The sequence below is a fragment of the Theropithecus gelada genome, chromosome 4 (assembly GCF_003255815.1).
Source record: "Theropithecus gelada isolate Dixy chromosome 4, Tgel_1.0, whole genome shotgun sequence".
NCBI classification, from domain to species: domain Eukaryota; kingdom Metazoa; phylum Chordata; class Mammalia; order Primates; family Cercopithecidae; genus Theropithecus; species Theropithecus gelada.
In genome coordinates this window covers 37,992,589-38,019,744 of record NC_037671.1, presented here as the reverse complement: position 1 = coordinate 38,019,744, position 27,156 = coordinate 37,992,589, and the positions used below count along the sequence as shown (strand labels likewise).

Below are 27,156 nucleotides of genomic sequence, written 5' to 3'. Positions count from 1 at the left end.
ACCAGTTTAATCTCCTCAAAGTGGCTTAGATATTGAGAGACTAATATGTTTATGATCTGGCCTTCCTCCCACAGGAGCATGGGATATTATTATTCACATCGATGGCTAATCTTGATTGCTTATATGGAGAATTATCTCTGCACAGCAACCCCCACCAGTGTTTGGAACGCAAAGACTGTGGCGCAGGAGACTCACTACTAGACCCATGGTTGAGGTTCAGGTCTTTATTTACAGGATCTCATTTACTCCTCAGAACAATTCTGGGGTGTGGACGCTATGGTTAGCCCTCTTTGACAGTTAAGGAAACTGAGGCTCAGAAAAACAACAGAGCTCAGCTGAGATTCACACTCAGGTCTGTCTGACACCAAAGCCAGCACTTTTTTTTTTTTTTTTTTTTGAGACAAGGTCTCACCCTGTTGCCCAAGCTGGAGTACAGTGGGGAGATCATGGCTCACTGCAGCCTCAACCTCTGGGGCTCAAGCAATCCTCCCACCTCAGCCTCCTGAGTAAATGTCCCAAGTAGCTGGGATTACAGGCGTGTACCATCACACCTGGCCAAAGCCCGCACTTCAAAATAGTCTTTGAGTTTGCTCAGATTATGTACCTAAAATGCAAATCCTCCATTTCTCAAGCCTCCAGTCTTACTCCCTCCTCCCTTCAAATGAAGGAGAATTCTGCCTCCTTGGAGCTCCTACATGCCTTGAGGCGTGATCTAACAGCTAGAAAATTGTTTTTAGCCCATTTGACAGGCAGCAATCTGGATGCTAGCAAGGCCCCAGAGGACAGTCTCAGCAGTGGAGTTGGACAGACAGGCCTGCTGGCTGTGGGCTCCGTGTGTCTCTTGGCTGCTTGGCATGCCTGCTGCCCCTCACCCTTCACCCAGGAATAAACTGCCTGGTTGTATTGATTTGGCTCTGGGATCCAGAAACCATGGGCTGAGCCTGGGTTCCGGGGCTCTGAAGTCAGGTCTATCTGTGGCACCCAGTGACAGTGACACAGCCTCTCTTAGGACCTGTTCACAGCAGACCTTTGGGAGAAAGCACCACCATTATGTCAATCCCTGGCATTTGTATCAGGCTGTGTACATTTAATGTACCTGCCTGAACTCAGTATGATCTTAATATGCCTCTAAAGTAAGAATCAGACCCACTTTCCTGCTGGGAAAACTGAGGCAAGAGCAGCTAAGTTGCATGCCTAAGGGCAAGAAACTAGGTCTGTAGTTGCTGTCTGGGGTGCTTTGTTTCCTGTCACAGGGCCTCTCCTGAGCTAAGAGAGGAAAAGTTTTCCAAGATGTCCTGATGATGTGTGGGCTTTCACTCAGCCCTATCACCCAAGGAAGGGACCACAGCACCACGCTGCCCATGCCAACCTTATCTGCCTACCCCCAGGGGATGAAGCAGGAACACCAGACATAATGTATTTAGTTGGCCTGTTCTGGTCTCTGGCAATCTGTCCTCTATGGCTTTCATGGGCACATTTTGTCTTTCTGAACTTCTTCTTTCTCTGAGTTCATTTTTCTTTGTTTATCTTTCCTTCTGAATTTCTCTTTCCTTGTTCACTGAGAGTCTCTCTCCTTGTTCACTGAGAGTCCTGTTTGCCTCCATCTATCTGTGTTTACTTTTTATTTTTGCTTTTTATATTTCCAGTCTTCTGGGAATTTTCCCAAGATCCCTTCTGCCTTCTTCCCTCCGACACCATCTTGTTTCCCAGAAAGCATCTTCCATTTGTTCCTACCCCCATGCCCTATGCCTCACCTTGTCCCAAGCTTCTTCCAGTGTCAGATTGCTCAGCCTTGTTAATCCAGTGGGTACTTATGGAGCACCTACTGTGTGTCCCAGGAATTGAGTTAATGCCCTAGGAACCAAAGTCTAACACCTGCGCCTGAGCATTTCTTTCTTTATTTTTATTTTTATTTATTTTTTGAGACAGAGTCTCTCTCTGTTGCCCAGGCTGGAGTGCAGTGGTGTGATCTCAGCTCACTGCAACCTCCGCCTCCTGGATTCAAGCAATTCTCCTGCCTCAGCCTCCCAAGTAGCTGGGATTACAGGCGCCCGCCATCACGCCCGGCTAATTTTTTGTATTTTTAGTAGAGACAGCATTTCACTGTGTTGGCCAGGATGGTCTCGATCTCCTGATCTCATGATTCACCCACCTTGGCCTCCCAAAGTGCTAGGATTACAAGTGTGAGCCACCACGCCTGGCCATGCCTGAGCATTTATTAAGCACCTACTGTGTGTGTGCCAAGTATTGTGCTACAAACTGGGGATACAAAACCTGGTCGCTGCCCTCCTATGGGCTACTTGGGAAGTCTGAGTCCCTAGTTTACTTAAAAACAGATCATTATAACGTCTTGGGAAGTTGGGGACTGGGTGTGACCAGAGCAGAAGGTTCAGGGAGAGAGGAACTGGCCAGGCAGAGCAAGGGTGCAGGGCGTTCCAGGTAGAAGGAACAGTGTGTATAAAAGCATACAGGCGTGAAGCAGCCCGGTGTTCTCTGGTGGGCACTGGGAGTTGTTTGGTCTGGCGGGACATGGAGTGCAGGTTGGAGAGCCCGGGGAGATGAGGCCAGAGGCAGGCAAGCCCAGATGGTGCAGGACCTCGTGTTCCAACAAGAGTTGACCTTTATCCTGGAGCAGCCGAAAGCCCAGGCAGCCTCATGGTTCCCTGCAGCCCGGGAGCTTCAGAGCTGAGTCTGGGTCAGAGCCAGGCCCAAAGCACTCTCCTCTGATCCCCCATTAGCCCACATTCACAGCCCTCAGCAAGGCCTGTGAGAGTTAGTCACTTAAATATAATGCTATTTCCAAAGCTCATTCATTCATTCATAAATGTTTAGCAAGCTCTGATGTTTGCCAGGTGCTGCTCTAAGCACCATGAATGGGTCATTAAACCCCACAGAAGTTCCAGCTTTCAAGAAACGTATATCCTTGGCAGTTGGGAAGGGGACAGACCATAAAAAACGAAACAGAACAAAGAAAGAAAATTTCAGATCACGATATGTGCAAACAAGAAAATGAAACAGGGATGCAATGGAGTGTGATGGGCGTCTGCTGAGTAGTCAGGGAAGGCTGCTCTGAGGAAGGTTATGTTTGAGCTGAGACCTGGTTGACAAGAACAAACCAGTCATGTGAACATCTGCAGGCTGAGGGTTTCAGGCACAGGAAACAGCACAGCACATGCAAAGTCCTCAAGGCATGAAAGAGCTTTGTGTTTTCCAGGTTTAGAAAAAAGGCTGGGTTCAAATCCACCACTCTTCAGTAATCCTCTGCAAGGATTATTATACCCATTTTGTAGAGATGGAAACTGAGGCTTGGTCAGGAAGGTTAGTTTGTTGATCAGAATCACAACTGGGAGTACACATTTTGGCTGTAAAGCCACTATTGTCGGCTGGGCATGGTGGCTCACGTCTGTAATCCCAGCACTTTGGGAGGCCGAGGCAGGCAAATCACCTGAGGTCAGGAGTTCGAGACCAGCCTGACCAACATGGAGAAACCCCGTCTCTACTAAAAATACAAAATTAGCCGGGTGTGGTAGTACATGGCTGTGGTCCCAGCTACTCGGGAGGCTGAGGCAGGAGAATCATTTGAACCCAGGAGGCGGAGATTGTGGTGAGCCGAGAGCATGCCATTGCACTCCAGCCTGGGCAACAAGAGCGAAACTCCATCAAAAAAAAAAAAGCCACTATTTTTGGGGTATTTTGGGGTGTGTGCACGTATGTGTGTGGTTTTTTTTTAATAAAAGCATCAAGTTCAGCAACCATGTGTCCTAAATTATCTAGAATGGTCAAATTTCTAAAATTCTTTTTTTTTTTTTGGAGACAGAGTCTCACTCTGTTTCCCATGTTTCCCAGGCTGGAGTGCAGTGGCATGATCTCAGCTCGCTACAACCTCCACCTCTCAGGTTCAAGCAATTTTCCTGCCTCAGCCTCCCAAGCAGCTGAGATTACAGGCGCCTGCCACCACGCCTGCCTAATTTTTGTATTTTTAATAGAGACGGGGTTTCACTATGTTGGCCAGCCTGGTCTCAAACTCCTGACCTCAGGTGATCCACCCACCTCAACCTCCCAAAGTGCTGGGATGAAAGGCGTGAGCCACCGTACCCGGCCCTAAAATTCTTACTGTCTCCTGGACAGTCATCTTGGACATGCTCTGTGTTCCATAACATGACTTCAAGCCTTGTCTTTGTCATGTACTACCAGTGGGATCCTAGACTAGCATTTCAGCACTTTAAGCCTCAGTTTCCTAATTTGTAAATAGGGAGGAATTGTAATCATTCTAATATCACAGGCTTGCTGGGAGGATTAAATGAGATCATCCACATCAGGGTTAGCACAGTGCCCGGAATGGCGTACCTGTGAAATTAATGGTGATTCTTCTTTATTGTTACCTTGGGAAATGGAGGCCAACTGCAGGATGATGGTGGCTCCAAGCAGCTGGGGACCCAAAACATGCACAGAGAAAGAGAGACCAACAATGTGAGGCCTCTGATGCATGAGACAGGCAGGGGAGTGGTGGGAGGAGAGAGCAAGAGTGAGCAGCCAGGAGGGCCTCTTCCCTTCCCTTTACCCAGCCTCTCACTCCTCTGCTAGGATCCTACATTGACACATCTTGTACTTCCTGTTTCCAGGGAAATTCCTCACTGCCAGACTGCACCCACCCTTGAGGACCTCACAATCTCTTTGGGCAGAGCAGAAGCCATACAGAGACAGGGACTACGAAGCGACAATCCCCAGCCCTGTGTGTTCAAGGAGCCCCCGAGGGGCAGGCAGCCACGCTGCAGAAGGCTAGCCTCACCGACCCCCAGGGAGCCCGGCGTGGGCTGCAGGGACAGAACGCTTCTCAGAGGAGGTAGGGACCCCATGGAGTACGTGACACCGGGCCCTCCAGCTGCATGCTCCAGTTAGCAGGACAGAGACCCCTCCCCACCCATTCCCAGCCTTCCCTGGCTTCCTGCTCTGCTGCTGGGAGGCCCTGTCACCACACATGCGCGTGCACGCGCTAACACACACACCCCTCCCAGGCACCCCCGGAAGACCAGCTGCAGCTGGGGGTGGGGGTGCACAGAGCACAGCCAGGGTTCTCAGATCCCTAGTCTGCTCTCCCACCCCGCCCTAGCCCCCAACTGCCGAGCTGCTTCTAGGTTTAAAGCAAAACATGACTCTGTCCTTCCTGCTGCTCAGTGGCAGCAACACTGCCTCGGGTTATTTTTAGCAGGGATGCAGGGAAGGCACAGTTCTCCTTGACTTTAACTAGGGACAACCCCCAACCCCCAGCCAAGACTCACTGGAGGAGGCCGGGTACGGAAACCCCCCTCCCAGAAAGGGGAAATGGTGTGTTTTCTGTTCCTTCAATTCACTAGAATGGGAGTTGCAGTCAAGCTTGGGGTTGAACTGATGGGAAATTCTAGGTTCCAAAGCCTATGTGTGGGCTCTGCCCCATTCCTGGTCTCTGTGTTTCCATGAATCCGGGAAGCGAGAGGCACACGGTGTCTGGAGTGCCCCGTCTGTGGGTGTTGATGGGATCCCTGGGAAACTGTTTGGTTATAGCCAGGCTCTGTGGACTACACAGGGGCACCAGGCATTGTGGGTGGTGTTTCACAGGCGCTGGCTAAATAATTCATTAAACTGAGCATGTCCATTCCTTGTATTTTTCCCTATGTGTATCTTTTAGATGCTAGCAGTGCTTTATGAGGTATAATGTACATACATTCCACATACAGTAAAATGCACAAATCTTAAGTGTACAGCTTGATGAATTTTGACAAATATATCTGCCCATGTAACCATCACCTAGATCAAGATTTCAGACATTTTCACCACCTCCAAATTCCTTTGTGCCCTCTTCCAGTCAGTCTCCACCGCAGAGGCAACTGATTCTGATTTCTATCTATCACCATAGATCATGTGTGTGTTTTACAAAGTTAAAAGAAATACAGCTGCTGTCATAGAAGAGGGAAATGAGCAATAAAGTTCTTAACATGAAAGGGAGGCCTCAAAAAAGGGGGTTACTGGAACTGGAAAAAAATGAAGGTATCATTGGCCTGGGAAACAGGAGGTTTCAGACTCAGCCCAACCCCTCAGGGTTGGGACCAGAGGGCTTGGGACACTTCTTGGAGCAGAGAGGCTGTGAGTTGGGAGGGGGCAAGGGGAGGGCCAGCCGTGGCTCAGGCCCAGCTGCCTCCTGTTCTGCTAGAGGTCCCTGCCCCTCCTCCCGGCCCTCCCCACTGCGCAGTTTCAGCAAGGCCAAGGCTGCAAGGAAAGGTTCTCTCAGGGGCATCCCCCCAGAGGGAGAGTTTAGGGCCCCTGTGTAGTTAGGTTATTTGTTTTTCTTGCCTTCCTCTTCAAGGTCTGGGACTCCTACATCCTTTGTCCTGCCTGGGAAGGGGAGAGGCTGAGGCTGTCAAAGTACAGTGCTAGGGAAGAGTCACGATGCTTTTCATTCTGTCCTTCCTTTCTTCATTCAGAAACAGTTATTTGAGCACCTATGTCGTGCCGTAGATTCTGCCAGGTGCTGGGGATAGGAGGATAACTAAGCCACATTTTAGCTTGCTATGGAGTCCCAGTTGGCATTCCCAGGTGAGGCCAGGCCTTATACCTCCTTCATATTGGAGATGAGGGGCCCAGAGAGGGGAAGTGACTTATTCAGAATCACACAACTAGCTGCAGGCAGAGGAAGGCAAAGAACAGGGATCCCTGATTCAGCCCTAGATGGGGACAAGAAAGCAAAGGAAACCAAACCAACAGCCGACTCCCCGGTGTTCCCTCCTGCAAGCTTTTTAGGATAACAAAAAGCACTGACCTGGAGTAAGAGGACCTCATTTCTACTGCTAGGTCTTAGAAACACTTCCTCTCTCTGGGTCTCAGCTTTCTTCCATGAACACGCGGGAGGCAGCTTGCAGAGGACCTCTGACTCTCGCAAGCACACCCTGCATTTTCCTGCCTCTGTGCCTTTGCTCGGGTTGTTTCTGCCGCCTGGAATGCCCCCTTTCCCCTCCCACTTCCTTCCTCTGACATTCTCCTAATCATTTATGGCCTAATTCAAATGCCACCCCCAGAAGCCCCCCAGTCCTTGGGCATCTGGGGAGTGGTGTCACCCAGGTCTCCACTACCAGAACAGACAGAGCCTCCTCCATTTTGCAACCCTCCCATCCTAGGGCATAGCCTTCCAGGGAGATGGGGTCAGTCACTTTTGGAGGAATTGAAGGGATTTATTCCTCCCGCCCTACACTTTCACATGCCCCTTTTCAACATTCAGAGACTGATGTCATCCTTCTGCTGGGCCTCCAAGACATTGTGCTTTCTGCTGGCCATGCCAGCCCAGGCTGGAGCATCAAACTTGGGCACTTCTGGCAAAGGTGGCTGCCCTGGGAGGTGACCCCAGGAAGGACAGCGGGGCCTCAGCCAGAAGCACAGCTGCCCCGCCTCAGTTGTCCATCCTCATTCACAAACACCCGAGCAGAAATCCTCCTTCCACCACAAACACATGACTCCTGTTCCCACAACCATATCCAGACCCACTCCTACCTGCCTGCCCACAACAGCAAGTTTGCGAAAATGTCCCCCACTGCTCCCACAGCTCCCCTGCCCCTCCCGTGGGTGGGCATTGTCATGGGTGCACATTCATTGCACATACACACAGGATGCACACAGACATGCACATGGGCGCATAATGGGCAACACAGATGTGGACACATGCATGCATACACACAGATGCATACATGGGCACATAGCCCCACAAACACATGTGCACATGGAGCACACACTCACACATACATGAACACACAGGCACACAGGCACATGTATGCACACACGGGCGCACAGGCACACACACTCACACGCTGTCTCATGATAGGGGGCTCCTCTCCACCCTCAGCTCTCAGGTGAGCCTAGCTCACACGCCTTGAGCTGAGGACGCTGTAGGGGAAATGTGGGCTCAGTTGCTGGTTCCCAGCTGCCTCTGGCTTTATATCCAACTGGAGTCTTTTCTATTAATTTTTCCTACTGATGGCTCTATGGGAATGAGAGAGTGCACAAGAGCTGTGGGTTTACTCTGAGACTGCACCTTGTTTGGGTGCCTGGCAGGAATGGGGATGGAGGGGCGGGGTAAGGATTCCATCACTTCTAGGAACAAAGGTCTCCAAGGAGCTGAGGTTTGGTGAGACCAGTAAACACAAGGCTGGTCTTTCTTCTCACTGCCACACTCCTCCCTCCAGCCCATCCATTCTTCCCATTGCTGCAGATGCCCCAGGCCCATGCTCTCCCCTATGGGGAGGTGGGAAGGCTTGGAAGAGGGCTCAGTCCCAAGGTTGATGTGGCAGCTTTGGGACTGGCAGCAGGGTTCCAAGCTGTCTAGACCCCTTCAACAGAAAGGTGGCTTCTCTCAGACTCCTCCAGGGCAGCACAGCAGAAATCCAGAGACCAGCCAGTTAGGGGAAAATGTTTGCGACCCAGTTACCAGATCTCAAGAGTTGGGCAGGGAGGAAGCTTGGATTCAATTAAACCCGATTCAGCTGCAGTCACTGAGTACAGAGCATGTACCTGGGATGGGTTGGGGCAGGTAGGAAGGGTGAGGGGTGGCACAGAAATCACAAGACACAGTAACTGTCTTCTAAGGGTGCGTGTGTCTTGGTGTGAGAGACTGGGGAACCTCACATAGGCAGAAGAACTCCCGAGAGTGGAACTCAAACACAACGTGCTGCACACTGAGGCCATCGCCTCTGCCCACCCCTCCCAGACCATACAGACACTGCCACTTTCCTGATCTTCCTGTTATCTTCCCTATTTTGTTTTTCTTTTAGAGTCAGGGTTTCTGTTGCCCAGACTGGAGTGCAGTGGCACAATCATAGCTCACTGCAACCTTGGACTCTTGGGCTCAAGTGGTTCTCCCACCTTGGACTCTCGAGTACCTAGGACTATAGGTGTGTGCCACCACACCCAGCTAATTTTTTTTTTTGGAAACTGAGTCTCACTCTGTTGCCAGACTGGAGTGCAGTGGCGCGGTCTTTGCTCACTGCAACCTCCACCTCCTGGGTTCAGGTGATTCTCCTGCCTCAGCCTCCCAAGTAGCTGGGATTACAGGCATGCGCCACCATGCCCAGCTAATTTTTGTATTTTTGGTAGAGATGGGGTTTCTCCATGTTGGTCAGGCCGGTCTTGAACTCCCGACCTCAGATGATCCACCCGCCTTGGCCTCCCAAAGTACTGAGATTACAGGCTTGAGCCACTGCGCCCTGCCCTCACCCAGCTTATTTTTTAAAATGTTTTTAGAGACAAGGTCTCCCTACCTTGTGCCCAGGCTGGGCTCGAACTCCTGGCCTCCAGCAATCTTCCTACCTCGGCCTCTTGAGTTGCTGGGATTACAGATTCGAGCCATTGCCCCCAGCTGTCTCCCCTATCTTGGTAACTAAGGTCACATGGCAGCCCAGGACAGAAACTTCTGGGCCACCCTAGATTCTGCCCTCCCCTACCCCATCCAATCAGTGCTCACATCCCATGGGTTATTCTTGTCCCATCCTTTCCATCCAACCCCTCCTTCAGGCCTCACCACCACTGCCTTGGCGTTTCTCACCACTTCCCTCCCAGGGCTTCTAATGGCACAGGGGCTGGAAGGATCTCACCTTCAGGTTTATACCATCCTCTCTCTCCGTTCTCCACACGGATGCCAGAGTGATCTCAAACTCCTGACCTCAGGTGATCTGCCCACCTTGGCCTCCCAAAGTGTTGTGATTACAGGCGTGAGCCACCACGCCCAGCAGAACACAGAGTATTTTTGAAGAAAATACATTTTGAGAGTAAAATGCTATACATCTTTTTTTTTTTTGAGACAGAGTTTCGCTCTTGTCACCCAGGCTGGAGTGCAATGTCTCCATCTCAGCTCACTGCAACCTCTGCCTCCCGGGTTCAAGCAATTCTCCTGCCTCCCGGGTTCAAGCAGGCACCTGCCACCACACCCTGCTAATTTTTGTATTTTTAGTAGAGGCGGGGTTTCACCATGTTGGCCAGGCTAGTCTCAATCCCCTGACCTCAGGTGATCTGCTCACCTCAATCTCCCAAAGTGCTGGGATTAGAAGCATGAGGCACCGTGTCTGGCATTATTTTTTGTTTTTTTGTTTTGTTTTGTTTTGTTTTTTTCTGAGTCTCACTCCATTGCCCAGGTGGGAGCGTGGTGGCATGATCACAGTTCACTGCAGCCTGGACCTTTTGGGCTCAAGCAATCCTCCCGCCTCAGCCTCCCAAATCATTGGAATTACAGGTGTGAGCCACCTTGCCCAGCCCATCTTGCTTTTAAAATAGAATTTATGTGAATCTCCAAGCCTAAGATTTTTCTTTTCTTTTCTTTGAGACTGAGTCTTGCTCTGTCACCCAGGCGGGAGTGCAGGGGCGCGACCTCTGCTCCTGTGTTCAAGTGATTCTGCCTTAGCCTCCTGAGTAGCTGGGGTTCAGGATTACCCTGAAACCCTGTCTCTACTAAAAATACAAAAATTAGCAGGGTGTGGTGGCAGGCGCCTGTAATCCCAGCTGCTCAGGAGGTTGAGGCAGGAGAATTGCTTGAACCCGGGAGGCAGGCACCATCATGCCCAGCTAATTTTTGCATTTTTATTAGAGATGGGGTTTCACCATGTTGGCCAGGCTGGTCTTGAACTCCTGACCTGAAGTGATCCACCCACCTCAGCCTCCCAAAATGCTGGGATTACAGGTGTGAGCCACCACGCTCGGCCGCCTAAGATTTTTCAAGTCAGTGAAGAGAGATGTCCTCATAACCCCCTAAGGACCTGCTTAACCATGGATGGGTGTCAGCCCCTTACTAAGCAAGCCTTGTGGTTTTATGCCCCCAGGAGACGGACCCACTGAGAAGTGACCCCAGGCCTCAGTTGAAAGAGCCTCACGTCTCAGTGGATGGACTGGGGACAGATTGTTCCAATCAGGGATGTCTGTGAGGGATTTCTGGAAGAGGTGAGATTTGGGCTGAGTCTTGACAGATTTCGACAGTCAGAAGGAAGGGAGAAGGGCAGGAAGTCAAGAAAATATTTGGACCCCGAGGCTTAGTAGTTGGACAGGCAGGGCAGGGACGCAGGGGAGAGAGGATGTGAGGGTGTGAGTCCAGGTCACAGCCCTCCTGGGTGGCTGCACAGTTTTGGACAAGTGGTTGCTTTTTACATTCTCTGCTACCGTTTATGCAAATTGAGCCCTTAAGTCTGGGAAAAAGCTCACATGAAAATCCCCAGGGCAGGAGCGTTTGCTGATCCCTGGGTCCCCAACCCTCCACCTAAGCTGCTTCAGCCTCGTACACTGACTTCTGAGAGGTGTTGTGGCTTAGAGTATATGTCACAGCTCTGCTGCTTGCTAGAAAGGCAGGTCTTTTAAAACCTCTGTGCCTCCATTTCCTTAACTGTCAAAGGGTGGTAGTGTCTATCTCATAAGGTTGTTGTTGGAGACTAAATTAGTTAAGGCACCTTAGACCATCTAGACCACCAGCTTCATTAAGGGCTTAGTAGACATTAGCTAATATTGTCACTGGATCCAACTGTCTTCATAATGAGGCAAAATTCCATTGGACTGTCCCTCTTCTAGGCCACAGGATTTGGCCTTGGCTGCTGCCTCATTCTAGTCCTAGGGTTCCCTCAACAAGTGTGGCTCCCGTTGACCTGAGCCACATCCTTGTCACTCACCACATGCCCCAAGGAGTCACTCCCCTCTTTTTGCCCCTGCCCACTTATGCCCACTCTACTGATACTGGCTTCTTGTTTTAAGATTTTTTCTTTCTTTCTTCTTCTTCTTCTTTTTTTTGGGGGGCAGGAACCAGATCTTGCATTGTCACCTGGGCTGGAGTGCAGTAGGGTGATCATGGCTCACTGCAGCCTTAACCTCCTGGGCTCAAGTGATCCTCCCACCTCAGCCTCCCGAGTAGCTGGGACTACAGGCACCCACCACCACACCCGGCTTTGGGATAAAATTAGTTTTGCTTTGTGCCCACAGGACCTGGACAGGACAGCAAAACTGTGATGAGAGTTTACTAAATAGTTTTGGGGAGTGACCAGGCCACACGGCCAGCTTCAGTTCTAGGGTCGGCCCAGTTCCTGCCGTCAGAAGTGAGTCTTAGAAGGCGAGGCACTGGTGCCTCAGCATCTCCCTGAGGGGAGCCAGCTTACTGCCCTGCACGTTGCCAGGCTTGGGAGATACCTGTTGGTGGTTTGCATGCCAGGGTGAAAGCAGCATCTGGCTATGCAATGGCAGCCCTCAGATCTCTGGGAACTAGGCTGGGATGGTAGACAAATCTGGCTCCTTGCTGTGAAGGGGCAGGTAGTGAGGGGATTGGCTTACGAAATGGAGCCTGGGCCCTTTCCTAGTGCCAGGCCCTACGAGCTGTTCCTGAGCAAACCATGAGGGCCTCCATGCTTCTCTTTGAACTTCCAGGTGTATCTCCCTGCAAGATAACTACCACCTTACCATACTTACCCTCCTTACCCACTTCTGGGGCTTTCTCCTGACACCTCCCATTCTACAAAAGCCTTCTCTAAGATTCCGCTGTAAAATGGAAACAAACATCTCTGTGGCGAGGGCTGAGAGGATGGAGTTGGCCTTAATAGTTAGAAATTCCAGGTGACGGGCTTAATTCACTTTGGTGCAGGGGATAAAGGGAAAATAGAGAGTGGGTAACAAACAATTATTTACAAGCTATTTTCTAGAAAATACAGAGAGGCCCCGTGTGGTGGCTCATGCCGATAATCCCAGCACTTTGGGAGGCTGAAGTGGGAGGATTGCTTGAGCCCAGAAGTTTGAGGCCAGCCTGGGCAACATAGGGACATGCTGTTTCTACATTTTTTTTTTTTTTTTAAATTAGCCCAGTGTGATTGTATGCACCTGTAGTCCCAGCAACTTGGGAGGCTTAAGTGGAGGATCATGAGCCAGGAGTTCAAGGTTACAGTGAACTGTGATTGCACCACTGCACTCTAGCCTGAGCGATAGAGCGAGACTGTCTCAAAAAACAAAAAACAAAAAAACAGACAGAAGTAGAAACATAATGTACCAGACTAGTAAGTACACACACACACCGTGTGTTTTAAATCAACTTTACAGGGGCATAATTTACATACAGTAAAATGCACCTGTTTAAGTATACAGTTTGATGAGTTTTGACAAATGTTTACCTATGTAATGTCTATCACAATGTAGATTAGTTCCTCCACTCTAAGTTTCCCCGTTTCTTTTTCTTATCTTTCTTTCTTTTCCTTTCCTCCCCTCCTCTCCCCTTCCCTCCACTCCCCTCCCTTCCTCTCCTTTCCTCTCCTTTTCTTTCCTTTCCTCTCCTTTCGTTTTTTTGAAGTGGAGTCTTGCTCTCTTGCCCAGGCTGGAGCACAGTGGCACGGCCTCTGCTCACTGTAGCCTCCACCTCCCGGGTTCAAGCAATTCTTCTGCCTCGGATCCTGAGTAGCTGGGATTACAGGCACCTGCCACCACGCCCTGCTAATTTTTGTATTTTTAGTAGAGACAGGGTTTCACCATGTTGGCCAGGCTGGTCTTGAACTCCTGACCTTAGGTGATGCACCCACCTTGGCCTCCCAAACTGTTGGGACTACAGGCATGACCCACAGCTCCCGGCCTTCTTTTTTTTCCTTTGAGACAGGGACTTACTCTGTCCGGCCCAGGCTGGAGTGCAGTGGTGAGATCACAGCTCAGGGAAGCCTCCACTTCCCAGACTCAAGTGATCATCTCACTTCAGCCTCCCAAGTAGCTCGGACTACAGGTGCGAGCCACCACACCTGGCTTTTTTTTTTTTTTTTTTTTTCTTTTTGTAGAAACAGAGTTTCGCCATGTTGCCCAAGCTGGTCTTGACTTCCTGGACTCAAGTCATCTGCCTACCTCAGCCTCCCAAAGTGATGGGATTACGGGCATGAGACACTGCACCGGCTGTCTTTGTTTCTTTTTGCAATCAATCCCTACCTGGTCCAAGCAAGGGCCCATCCCTACCTGGTCCAGTCTGCTTTTTATCAGTATGGATTAGATTTATATTTCCTAGAATTTTACATAAATGGAGTCATACAGTATGTACTCTTTTGTATCTGGCTTCTTTTGCTCAACATAAAGTTTTTGAGATTTGTTCATGTTTTTGCACATATTAAGTAGTTTGCTCCCTTTTATGGCTGTATTGTATTCCACTAGATGGTTATACTACAGTTTATTTATTCATTCTTCTGTTGATGGACATTATGGTTGTTTGTTGTTTCGGGCTATTATGAAAAAGTTGCTGTGAACACTCTTGTACAACTCCTTTTGTGGACACATGTTTTTATTTGTCTTGGGAGCAGAATTGCTGAGTCGTATGGCAAATGTGTGTATGCTTAACTTCAAAATAAACTGCTAAACTGTGTTCCAAAGTGACTGTATGTTCTCACCAGCAAAGTATGACAGTTCCAACTGTTCCACATTTTGGCCAGCTCTTGGTATCATTGGCTTTTTAGTTTTCACACTTTTTTTTTCTTCTTTTTTTGAGACAAGATCTCACTCTATCACCCAGGTTGGAGTGTAGTTGTGCAATCATGACTCACTATAGCCTCAACCTCTCTGGGCTCAGGTGATCCTCCCCCTCAGCCTCCTGAGTAGCTGGAACTATGGGCACACACCACCATGCCCAGTTAATTGTTTTATGTTTCGTAGAGACCAGGCTTCCTAAGTTGCCCAGGCTGGTCTTGAGTTCAAGCAATCCTCCTACTTCAGCCTCTCACAGAGCTGAGATTACAGGCATGAACCACTGCACCCAGCCCTATGTTTTGCACTTCTGGTTAGGTGCGGAGTATCTCTCGCTGAAGCACACAGATGCTGCCCTGCTACCTTTTCTGAAGCTACTTTTCCTGCCCCTTGGTCTTCCGCAACTGCTCTGAGCATCCTTCTGCTTCTGCATGTGCTAGGATCATTTCCTGGAATTCTCATCATTTGGGCCTTAGCCCAGATGTTACCTCCTCAGAGGTCTTCCCTCACTACCCTCTCTAATGGAATTCTCAACACTTTTTATCACATTACCCTGTTCGTCCCATGAGAACATAAGCTCCATAAACAAACATATCTTGTCTGTTTTGTTTACCTAAAAGCCGTGCCTTAAAGATCACAGATGCTCTATATATATTGCTGAATGGACTTGCAAGTTTAAAATGTATGTTCAACATATTGACCTTTGGGGTCCTGGGAATGAAAGCGTTTGCATAACATCACATCAGAAATATTTAAAGCCTAAGTTATTTTTATTGTCTGGGACTGTTCTCTTTTGCATGTAAATATCTTAAAATCCTACAAATATATGAAACAAGAAAGAAAAGAAAAAACAACCATAGTTTCATCAAACTATGTTGATTTCTAAAAAATCAAATTGTTATGGTTTAGAAATACAAATCATTTTTTAATTAGTTTAAAACTGATTTTTTAAAGTTCACTTTTGAATAAGTTATATTTGCACATGGTGAAAAATTCAAACAGTATATACTTCTGGAAAATGCTGCCCATATGCAAACATAGTTATATCTTTCTGCACTTTTTTCCAAAAATAGTATCATACTGTATGCATTGCTTGCACCTTGCTTTTGCATTTAACAATTTATCTTAGAAATCATTCCACGTCATTATATGTGATATGGTTTGGACCCAGTGGGAGGTAATTGAATCATGGGAGCAGGTTTTTCCCATGCTGTTCTCATAATAGTGAATAAGTCTCATGAGATCCGATGGTTCTTTAAGGGGGAGTTTTCCTGCACAAGCTCTCTTCGCCTGCCGACATCCACGTAAGATGTGATTTGCTCCTCCTTGCCTTCCATCATGATTGTGAAGCCTCGCCAGCTATGCGGAACTGTAAGTCCAATTAAACCTCTTTCTTTAGTAACTTGCCCAGTCTCAGGTATGTCTTTATCAGCAGCGTGAAAACAGACAAATATGATATGTATCAGTTAAGATTAGATCTGGCTGCTGGTGAAAGAAAATTAAAAACATCAATGCCTTGCAAAATTAGACATTGATTTGTCTCTCTAATGAAGTCCAAAGGTAAGTGGCCAGGCAATACTAAGATTCCATAATTATCAGGGACCTAGGATCCTTCTATCGTTTTTATGCCATCTTCAACATGGGGCTTCTACCTCATGTTCCAACATGACTGTCTGAGCTCCTGCCATTACATCTGCATCTATCTAGAAAAAAAAACAAACTTTAACAAGAACACAGGGGCCCACCTACCAGCAAAGGAGGCTGGAAAATTTATTCTTTATTTCAAATAGCCATGTACCCAGCTCAAAAATCAGAGGGGAAGAGGAGGATGGATAGTGGGGCACAACTAACAATCTCTGTTATAAGTATACATAGATTTGCCTCATTTAAAAAAACGCTATATAGAATTCCATTGTACAAGGCCAGGTGCGATGGCTCATGCCTGTAATCCCAGCACTTTGGGAGGCCAAGGTAGGTGGATCATCTGAGGTCAGGAGTTTGAGACCAGGCTGGCCAACATGGTGAAACCCCACCTCTACTACATATACAAAAATTAGCCAGGCATGGTGGTGCACACCTGTCCCAGCTACTCAGGAGGCTGAGACAGGAGAATCTCTTGAACCTGGGAGGCGGAGGTTGCAGTGAGCCAAGATCACACCACTGCACTCCAGCCTAGGCGACAGAGGGAGACTCTGTCTCAAGAAAAAGAATTCCATTGTACGAATGTACCATTATTTATTTAATCAGTTGGCAGGCCTTAAGTTATTTATACTCAGCACAAATGATGCTGCAAGGAACTAGATCTTTATACCTACCTACTTCCTTGGCATATATGGGAATATTTCTGCAGGAAAAATTCCTAGGAGTGGAATTATTAGGTCAAAGACTGTGTTAGTTATTGCCAAATTTCCCTCTGAAGAAGTTTCATCAACCTTTGCTCTTACCAATAATATTTTCCCACATCTTGACCAACCTACTGTATTACAAAACTGTAGCAATCTTCTGGGGAGAAAATGATGTATCCTTCTGACAGGTATAACATGGTCTTGGTTTATATTTCTCTTATCACAAGTTAGGTCAGAAGTCATGAGATCATGTCCTTTGCCAGAACATGGAGCTGGAGGCCATTATCCTTAGCAAACTAATGCAAGAACAGAAAACCAAATACCGCATGTTCTCACTTGTAAGTAGGAGCTAAATGATGAGAACACATGGACACAAAGAAGGGAACAACAGATACTGGGGCTTACTTGAGGGTGGAGGATGGGAGGAGAGAGAAGGGAGAGGATCAGAAAAAATAACTATTGGGTACTAACTTAGTACCTGGGTAACAAAATAATCTGTACAACAAACTCCCTTAACATGAGTTCACCTGTATTACAAACCTGCACATGTATCTCTGAACCTAAAATAAAAGTTAAAAAAACAAGTTAGGTCAAAAGTCTTTTCATACTTACCAGTGATCTAAATTATGAAAGTAGTTCAAGTATCTGGTAATACACTTAAAACAATCTAAAGAGAAATACAATAAAAACTAGTCCTTTTTCCTACCCTAGATTCCCAGTCCCATCCCCTTAGGCATAACCATCATTAAGAGTTTCTTGCATATATTTCCGTAAAGTTCCACCGGAACTTTAATTACATTTAACTATACATATAACATTTTTAAAAAGTAGAAGTGTGAGTATCCATTATATTCTGTTCTATGCTTTGCTTTTTCACCTAATATATTTTATAGATCTTTTTATGTAAGTACATAGATACATATCATATTCTTTTAAATTATTGCATATGTTGAATGGCAAAGCCATAATTTAGTAAAACAATCTCCTACTACTGATGATCAAATTATCTTTAGTTTCTTGCTGTTACAAATACCGCAGAGAACATCGTTGCATATACAGTTTGGCCAACATGTAGGAGTACAGCTATAGAATGAATTCCTGGAAGTGGAATACTAGGTCATTGAGTATGTGGGTTTTAAAATTTGATAAACATTGCTAAATTATCTGCCAAAGAGGTTACCCAATCTTCACTCTCACAAACGAAAATGGCTTTGCCCTATTTCCCACATCCTTACCTATATTGTATATTATCAAACTTTTAAATCAAGTAGATACAAATGGCATATCATTATATTAAATTGCATAATTTTCCTTATGAGTGAGGTTCAGTATCCTCTTATGTATTTCTTTTTTTTCTTTTTCTTTTTTTTTTTTGAGACAGAGTTTCGCTCTTGTTGCCCAGGCTAGAGTGCAATGGCACGACCTTGGCTCACTACAACCTCCGCCTCCCAGGTTCAAGTGATTCTCCTGCCTCAGCCTACTGAGTAGCTGGGATTACAGGTGCATGCCACCACACCTGGATAATTTTTGTATTTTTTGTAGAGACGGGGTTTTGCCACATTGGCAAGGCTGGTGTCTAACTCCTAGCCTCAAGTGATCCACGTGCCTGGGCCTCCCAAAGTGTTGGGATTACAGGCGTGAGCCACTGCATCCAGCCAGTGTTTTCTCTTATATTATCTTTATAGTTTCATCTTTTACCTTCAGATCTTTGATTCATCTGGAGCATTTTTTTTTTTTTTTTTTTTTTTTTTTTTTTTTTTTTTTTTGAGACGGAGTCTCACTCTGTCACCCAGGCTGGAGTGCAGTGGCCGGATCTCAGCTCACTGCAAGCTCCACCTCCCGGGTTTACGCCATTCTCCTGCCTCAGCCTCCCGAGTAGCTGGGACTACAGGCGCCCGCCACCTCGCCCAGCTAAGTTTTCGTATTTTTTAGTAGAGACGGGGTTTCACCGTGTCAGCCAGGATGGTCTCGATCTCCTGACCTCGTGATCTGCCCGTCTCGGCCTCCCAAAGTGCTGGGATTACAGGCTTGAGCCACCGCGCCCGGCCGCATTTTTGTTGTAAGAAATGAGGTAAGGACCTAGTTCCCCTCACCCTCCTCACGCCCAGATAGCTAAGTTTTTCCACCATTGTTGTTGAATACTTAAATGTTTCCTCACTGCTCTGAAACATCCATAGGTAGTTAGAACTATTTCTATGTTTTATATTATTTCATTTGTATGATTTGATTAAAATAAATTTGCAGGCCGGGCACGGTGGCTCACGCCTGTAATCGCAGCACTTTGGGAGGCTGAAGCAGGTGGATCATGAGGTCAGGAGTTTGAGACCAGCCTGCCCAACATGGTGAAACCCTGTCTCTACTAAAAATACAAAAATTAGCTGGGTGCATTGGTGTGTGCCTGTAATCCCAGCTACTCAGGAGGCTGAGGCAGGAGAATCGCTTGAACCTGGTAGGCGGAGGTTGCAGTGAGCCGAGATCACGCCACTGCACTCCAGCCTGGATGACAGAGTGAGACACTGTCTAAATATATATGTATATGTGTGTGTATATATATGTACACACACATATATATATATATTTGCATTTCACATGGCAGAATCAAATTGTTTTAGTGACAGTTTTGTACTATGTTTTCATCTCTGGTGGGGCTATAATTCTTTTTCAGAATTTTCATAGCAATCTTTACATGCACATTTTTCCAAGTGAATTTTAGAATCAGTTTGTCAAGGCAAAAAAAAATCATATTGTCATTGGGATTGCAAACAGTAAGTATTTTTGTACCTCAGTCTACAAAAATATACAATTTATAAACAAAGGCCTATAAGTGATATATGGTATCTATAAATCCCACAAAACATGTTGACAAGCTATTAGGCCTTCTCCTGAGGCTCCCAGTGATCTTGGTGTCTCAAAGCAGCTTCTGCAACTGGGAAATTGCCTCAGGAGCTAAATCCAGCCACCCAGATATATTCCTAGTTTTCTGAGCAATAAAGATGGAAAACCATTCTTTCCTCTTGAGGTGTCACTGGTACAACCAAGTGAAGGCAGTAGGTGCTGCATTGGAGTTCAGCACCTTAGGAAGAACAAAAAGAAGCAGCTTCAGATCTGGCAGTGGTCATCCTGGAAATACAGCGGGCAACAGGCTTCCCTGGGCTCTCAATTACTAGTCTGTGACTCTGTAGGCCTGGAGCTCCTTTTTAGATACCTGACCCCACTTCTCTATAGAAGTAGAAACTGCAGCATGGAGGGGAGAGAAATTTCTCAAGTTTGCACAACTATTTAGTGAAAGATCAGAGCCCAGAGACCAGGTGTATCGTTAGTGGATCTTAGTTACAAATAACAGAGTCCTATCTGACTAGAATGAGCAGAAAGGGGACTTATTTCAGGTTGTTAGGTAACTCACAGAATCATTGGGAGGGAGGAGAGAGACAGATTCCAGGCTAAGCTTCCAGGGGTAATGCCTAAAATCACATCGCAGAGAAAATGATTGCTACCACTGTTGCTGAGCACTGATGCTGAGAACTTAATGTTAGCACAGCTACTCCTGCCTCCAGCACCAATGCCAAATTCGACTTCAGGAACTTGACCTTACAACCCTGCGAAACCACTTCTGTTGCCATTGTGATCACCAAGCCTCCTTCTGTGCACTTCAGAATTGAAGCCTTTCTTGGGTGTGTGATTAGTAGAACTGGGTCACATGTCAATGTTCTAGCTGCAAGGGAGGCTGGGAATCTGAGTTCTGACTTCTAGTTTGAGAGGCAAAACCCATAATAGAGGAATTTCCCCAGTACAGAAAGGTCAATTAGAATTGGACCAATGCTCCAAAGACAACTACATATGCTAGACAAATATCTTTAAATCTTTTATAAAATTGATAAATAATATTAGTACATATTTATGGGATACATGTGATATTTTGTTACATGCATGAACGTGTAATGATCAAATCAGGGTATTTAGGGTATCAATCACCTTGAATATCATTTCTATGTGTTGGGATTTAACTTTTATTTTTTATTTTTTTTTGAGACGGAGTCTTGTTCTGTCGCCCAGGCTAGACAGTGGCTTGATCTTGGCTCACTACAACCTCTGCCTCCCAGGTTCAAGTGATTCTCGTGCCTCAGCCTCCCGAGTAGCTGGGATTACAGGTGCCCAGTACCACACCTGGCTAATCTTTTTTTTTTTTTTTTTGAGATACAGTCTCGCTCTTGTTGCCCAGGCTGGAGTGCAGTGGCATGATCTCGGCTCATTGCAACCTCCGCCTCCCAGGCTCAAGCAATTCTCCTGCCTCAGCTTCCCAAGTAACTGGGATTACAGGTGCCTGCCATCACACCCAGTTAATTTTTGTATTTTTAATAGAGATGGGGTTTCATCATATTGGCCAGGCTGATCTTGAATCCTGACCTCAGGTGATCTGCCCGCCTTGACCTCCCAAAGTGCTGAAATTACAGGCATGAGTCACGGCGCCCAGCCTGAATTTAACTTTGAAAAAAACTTTTTTTTTGATAAAATACAATTTGTTAATGTATTATTCCTTTAGTTTCATATCAAATAAATCTTTGTTTAACGCAAAGTCACAGAGATTTTCTATGTGTTCTAGAAATGTTAGTGCTTTTGGTTTTGCATTTAGGTCCAGGATCCATTTTTAGTTAATTTTTCTATACGGTGTGAGATGTAAATCAAAGTTTATATTTTGCATGCCATTATCCAGTTGTTCCAGCACCATTTGTCAAAAGACTGTCTTTTCTTTTCTTTTTTTTTTTAATTTTATTGTAGGTTTGGGGTACATGTGAAGGTTTATTACATAGGTAAACTCATGTCACAGGGGTTTGTTGTAGAGATTATTTAATCACTCAGGAATTATGATTTAAATCTTAAATGCATCAAAAACCTAATGAGATAGTGAGAAATTATTGGACCAAGATAGAAGAAAATGTAAGAGTTAGGTTAGGGTTGCCAGATAAAAATACAACATTCCTGGCTGGATGCAGTGGCTCACGCCTGTAATCCCAGCACTTTAGGAGGCCAGGATGGGTGGATCACTTGAGGTCTGGAGTTCCAGACCAGCCAGGCCAACAAGGTGAAACCCCATCTCTACTAAAAATACAAAAATTAGCTGGGTGTGGTGGCACACGCTTGTAATCCCAGCTACTCGGGAGGCTGAGGCATGAGAATTGCTTGAGCCTGGGAGGCAGAGGTTGCAATGAGCCGAGATCATGCCATTGCACTCCAGCCTGGGTGACAGAGTGAGACTCCGTCTAAAAAAAAAAAAAATACAGCGTTCCTGGCCAAGTGTGGTGGCTCACGCCTATAATGCCAACACTTTGGGAAGCTAAGGTGGGAGGTGTGCTTGAGCCCAGGAGTTCGAGACCAGCCTGGGCAACATAGTGAGACCCTGTCTCTACCAAAAATAAACAAAATTAGTAGGGCATGGTGGTGCACATCTGTAGTCCCAGGTACTCAGGAGGCTAAGGTGGGAGGATTGCCTGAGCATGGGAGGTTGAAGCTGCAGTGAGCTGAGATTGCACCACTGCATTCCAGCCTTGCAACAGAGTGAGACCCTGTCTCAAAAAACAAACAAACAAACAAACAAAAACCCAGCACTCCCAGTTAAATTCTTATCTGAATTTCAGTTAATGGATAACTTTTCAGTGTGTGTCCCAATTAAATTCAAATTTCAGATAAACACTGAATACTTTTTTCATGTGCAAATTATGTTGCTGCAATATTTGGGATACACTTAACATTAAAAAAAGTATTTGTTGCTTATCTGAAATTAAAATTTAACTGGACATCCTATTTTTAAATTTTTATTTATTTATTTTTAAATTTATTTTTTAGATGGAGTTTTGGTCTGTTGCTCAGGCTGGAGTGCAGTGGCCGGATCTCAGCTCACTGCAAGCTCCGCCTCCCGGGTTTATGCCATTCTCCTGCCTCAGCCTCCCGAGTAGCTGGACTACAGGCGCCCGCCACCTCGCCCGGCTAGTTTTTTGTATTTTTTAGTAGAGACGGGGTTTCACCGTGTTAGCCAGGATGGTCTCGATCTCCTGACCTCATGATCCGCCCGTCTCGGCCTCCCAAAGTGCTGGGATTACAGGCTTGAGCCACCGCGCCCGGCCATTTTTTTTTTTTTTTTTTTTTTAAGACAGAGTCTCTGTCACCCAGACTGGAGTGCAGTGGTGCAATTTCAGCTCACTACAGTCTCTGCCTCCTCGGTTCAATAGATTCTCCTGCCTCAGCCTCCTGAGTAGCTGGGATTACAGGCATGCGCCAACACCCCTGGCTAATTTTTGTATTTTTTTTGGTAGAGACGGGGTTTCACCATATTGGCCAGGCTGGTCTTGAACTCCTGACCTCAGGTGATCCACCTGCATTGGCCTCCCAAAGTGATAAGATTACAGGCGTGAGCCACCATGCCCGGCCATTTCCTGCTTTTTAGTGAGTGTCAATTATGATTTTACCTTCCCTGCCTCACCACTGTGTGTGGGGAGTGGATAACCTGAAGTTCAAAGGTCTTCAGACCGAAAGCAGCATCAATTGAAATTGAAGACTCATTCGTACCTGGCCTTGATTTAGGTGAGGAAAGTATGGACGTCAAGCTCAATACTAGCACATTAATGGGGTGAGACCTTGGGGGGATTTAAGGGGCAGTGAGTGTATTGTACATGTAAGAGCAAGTGAATCATTAGGAGACAGAAGATGGACTGGGATAGAGAGTAAACTTAGTGGTCCCCAGAGAACCATATATCTGAATATTCACACCATTGTTAGTTCCCTCCCATTGAAACTGGACTGGGCTGTAACCTGTTTTAACCAAGAGAATGTGGTAGAAGCGATGCTGTGTCAGTTACAGGCGTAAACTTTAAGAAGGCCTGACAATTTCCATGCCTTCTGTGTAACACCAGTTTGAAAGTGGATCATTCAGCCCTGTTCAAGCTGCCCCAACCCTTGCCACATAGACTAGAGACCAGCTGTCCCTGCTGAATTCTGTTCAAATTGCAGAATGATGAGCAAATGATGTGGTTTGGATTTGTGTCCTCACCAAATCTCATGTTGAATTGTAATCCCCAGTGTTTACAGGTGGGGCCTAGTGGGAGGTGATTAGATCACAGGGGTGGATTTCTTATGCGTGGTTTAGCACTATCCCCTTGGTGCTGTTCTTGTGATAGTGAGTGAGTTCTCGTGAGATCTGGTTGTTTAAAAATGTGTGGCACTGCCCCGCTCCCTCTCTTGCTCCTGCCATGTGAGAGGCCTCGATCCCCTTTTGCCTTCTGCCATGATTGGAAGCAGAAGCAGAAATCATTATGCTTCCTGTATAGCCTGCAGAGTCACGAGCCAATTAAACTTCTTTTATTATTTATTTATTTACTTATTTATTATTTTTTGAGATGGAGTCTTGCTCTGTCTCCCAGGCTGGAATGCAGTGGCACGATCTTGGCTCACTGCAACTTCTGCCTCCCAGGTTCAAGCGATTCTCCTGCCTCAGCCACCCGAGTAGCTGGGATTACAGGCTTCTGCCACCAAGCCCAGCTAGTTTTTGCATTTTTAGTAGAGACAGGGTTTCACCATATTGGCCAGGCTGGTCTCGACCTCCTGACCTCAGGTGATCTGCCGCCTCAGCCTCCCAAAGTTGGGAATACAGGCGTAAGCCACCATGCCCGGCCTTATTATTACTATATATATATATATTTTTTGGAGTTTCACTCTTGTTGCCCAAGCTGGAGTGTCATGGCGTGACCTCCACTCACTGCAACCTCCGCCTCCCAGGTTCAAGTGATTCTCCTGTCTCAGCCTCCTGAGTAGCTAGGATTACAGGCATGCACCACCATGCCCGGCTAATTTTGTATTTTCAGTAGAGATGGGGTTTCACCATGTTGGTCAGGTTGGTCTTGAACTCCTGATATTAGGTGATTCATCCACCTTGTCCTCCCAAAGTGCTGAGATTATAGGCATAAGCCAACGCACCCGGCTGCCTCTTTATAAATTACCCAGTCTCAAGTATTTCTTTATAGCAATGTGAGAACGGACGAATAACAGTGAGTAAATATGACAGCTGTTGTTTTAAGCCAGGAGTAGGCAAACTATGACCCATGGCTGGTTATTTGTTCTTTTATTTTTATTAACAACTTTTTTGAGATATAATTCACATACCATACAGTTCACCCACTTAAAGTGTACAGCACAATGGTTTTTAGTATATTCACATATGTGTGCAACCATTACCATGGTCAACTTTATAATAATTTCTCAAAAAGAAATTCTGTATCCTTTACGTATCACCTTCCCATCCTCCCTTCTTTTACACCCCCAGCCCTAAGAAATCTACGTATTGTCTCTTTTCTTCCCTGTTCTGGACATTCCATGTGAATGTAATCATATAATATGAGATCTTTTGTGACTGACTGCTTTCATTTATTATGTTTTCAAGGTTCATATATGTTGTAGCATCTATTAGTACTTCGTTCTTTTTTTTTTTTTTGAGACAGAGTTTCACTCTTGTTGCCCAGGCTGGAGTGCAATGGTGCAATCTCGGCTCACTGCAACCTCTGCCTCCCGGATTCAAGCGATTCTCCTGCCTCAGCCTCCTGAGTAGCTGGGATTACAAGGCATGCGGCACCATGCCTGGCTAATTTTGTATTTTTAGTAGAGACAGGGTTTCTTCATGTTGGTCAGACTGGTCTCGAACTCCCAACCTCAGGTGTTCCGTCTACCTTGGCCTCCCAAAGTGTTGGGATTACAGGCGTGAGCCACTGAGCCTAGTCTTACTTCATTCTTTTTTTATGGCCAAATAGTGTTCCATTGTGCAGATATATCACATTTTGTTTATCCATTCATTAACTGTTAGACATTTGAGTTGGACCCACCTTCTGGCTATCATGAATAATGCTGATATATATACATTGGTATCCAAGTATCTGTTTGAGTTCCTGCTTTTAATTCCTTTGGATAAATACCTATGAGTGGAATTACTGGAATATATGGTAATTCCATATTGAACATTTTAGGATTGCCAAACTGTTTTCCACAGCCATACCATTTTACTTTCCCATCACTAATGCATGAAAATTCCAGTTTCTCCATATTCTCCCCAATGCTTGGCACCTTTGTCAAAAATCAGTTGACCATAGATGAGTGAGATTATTTCTGGACTTTCAATTGTGTTCCATTTCTCTATAAGTCTATCCTTGTGCCAGTACCACATTGCATTGATTATTGCTGCTTTGCAGTAAGTTTTGAAATCAGGAAATATGAACCCTCCTACTTTGTTTTTCTTCTTAAAAGTTGTTTTGGCTATTCTTGGTCCATATGAATTTTAAAATCACCTTCTCAATTGCTATAAAATAGTCATCTCAGATTCTGATGGGGATTGCATTATATCAAAAGATCAATTTGGGAAAAATTGGCATTTTAAACAATGTTAAGTCTTACAATCCATAAACATAGGATGTTTTTCCAATTTTTTTTTTTTTTTTTTGAGACAGAGTCTGGCTCTGTTGCCCAGGCTGGAGTGCAGTGGCATCATCTCAATTTATTGCAGCCTCCAACATCTGGTCTCAAGCGATCTTCCCACCTCAGCCTCCCGAGTAGCTGGGACAACAGGTGCATGCCACCATGCTGGGCTAATTTTTTGTAGAGCCAGGGTCTTGTCATGTTTTCCAGGCTGGTCTTGAACTCCTGGGGTCAAGCATTCCTCCCACCTGTCTCCCAAAGTGCTGGGATTACAGGCAGGAGCCACCATGCCTGGCCAGGTTTTCCAATTATTTAGATGGTCTTTAATTTCTTTTTTTAAAAAGCTCTGCATACATTCCACTAAAAATTGTCTTTTTTTTTTTGAGATGAGTCTCGCTCTGTCGCCCAGGCTGGAGTGCAGTGGCATAATCTCAGTTCACTGCAAGCTCCACCTCCCGGGTTCATGCCATTCTCCTGCCTCAGCCTCCCGAGGAGCTGGGACTACAGGTGCCCGCCACCACACCCGCTACATTTTTGTATTTTTAGTAGAGACAGGGTTTCACCGTGTTAGCCAAGATGGTCTCCATTTCCTGACCCCCTGATCCACCTGCCTCAGCCTCCTAAAGTGCTGGGATTACAGGTGTGAGCCACCACACCTGGCCTAAAGACCGTCTTTAATTTCTTTCAACAATGTTTGTTGTTTTCTAAGTTTACACTTCTTTCATTCAATGTACTCCAATAAAATGTATTTTATTCTTTTTGATGCTATCATAAATGAAATTGTTTTCTTAATTTCATTTTTGGATTGCTCATTGCAAGTATGTAGAAATACAATTGATTTTTGTTAATTTTTCTTGTATCCTGCAACCTTGTTGAATTTGTTTGTTAATTCTAATAGTTT

At 46.1% G+C, this 27,156-nt stretch overlaps 1 protein-coding gene across 2 annotated transcripts in view; it reads left to right on the top strand.

Annotated features, from left to right (window-relative positions):
- Positions 1–27,156, top strand: part of FKBP5 (FK506 binding protein 5) — a 153,996-nt gene that overhangs the window by 3,396 nt on the left and 123,444 nt on the right. For both annotated transcript variants that reach the window (XM_025382064.1, XM_025382066.1), the window contains exon 2: positions 4,623–4,843. The gene's annotated coding sequence lies outside the window, so the exon portion shown is untranslated. The remainder of the gene's footprint in view (positions 1–4,622; positions 4,844–27,156) is intronic.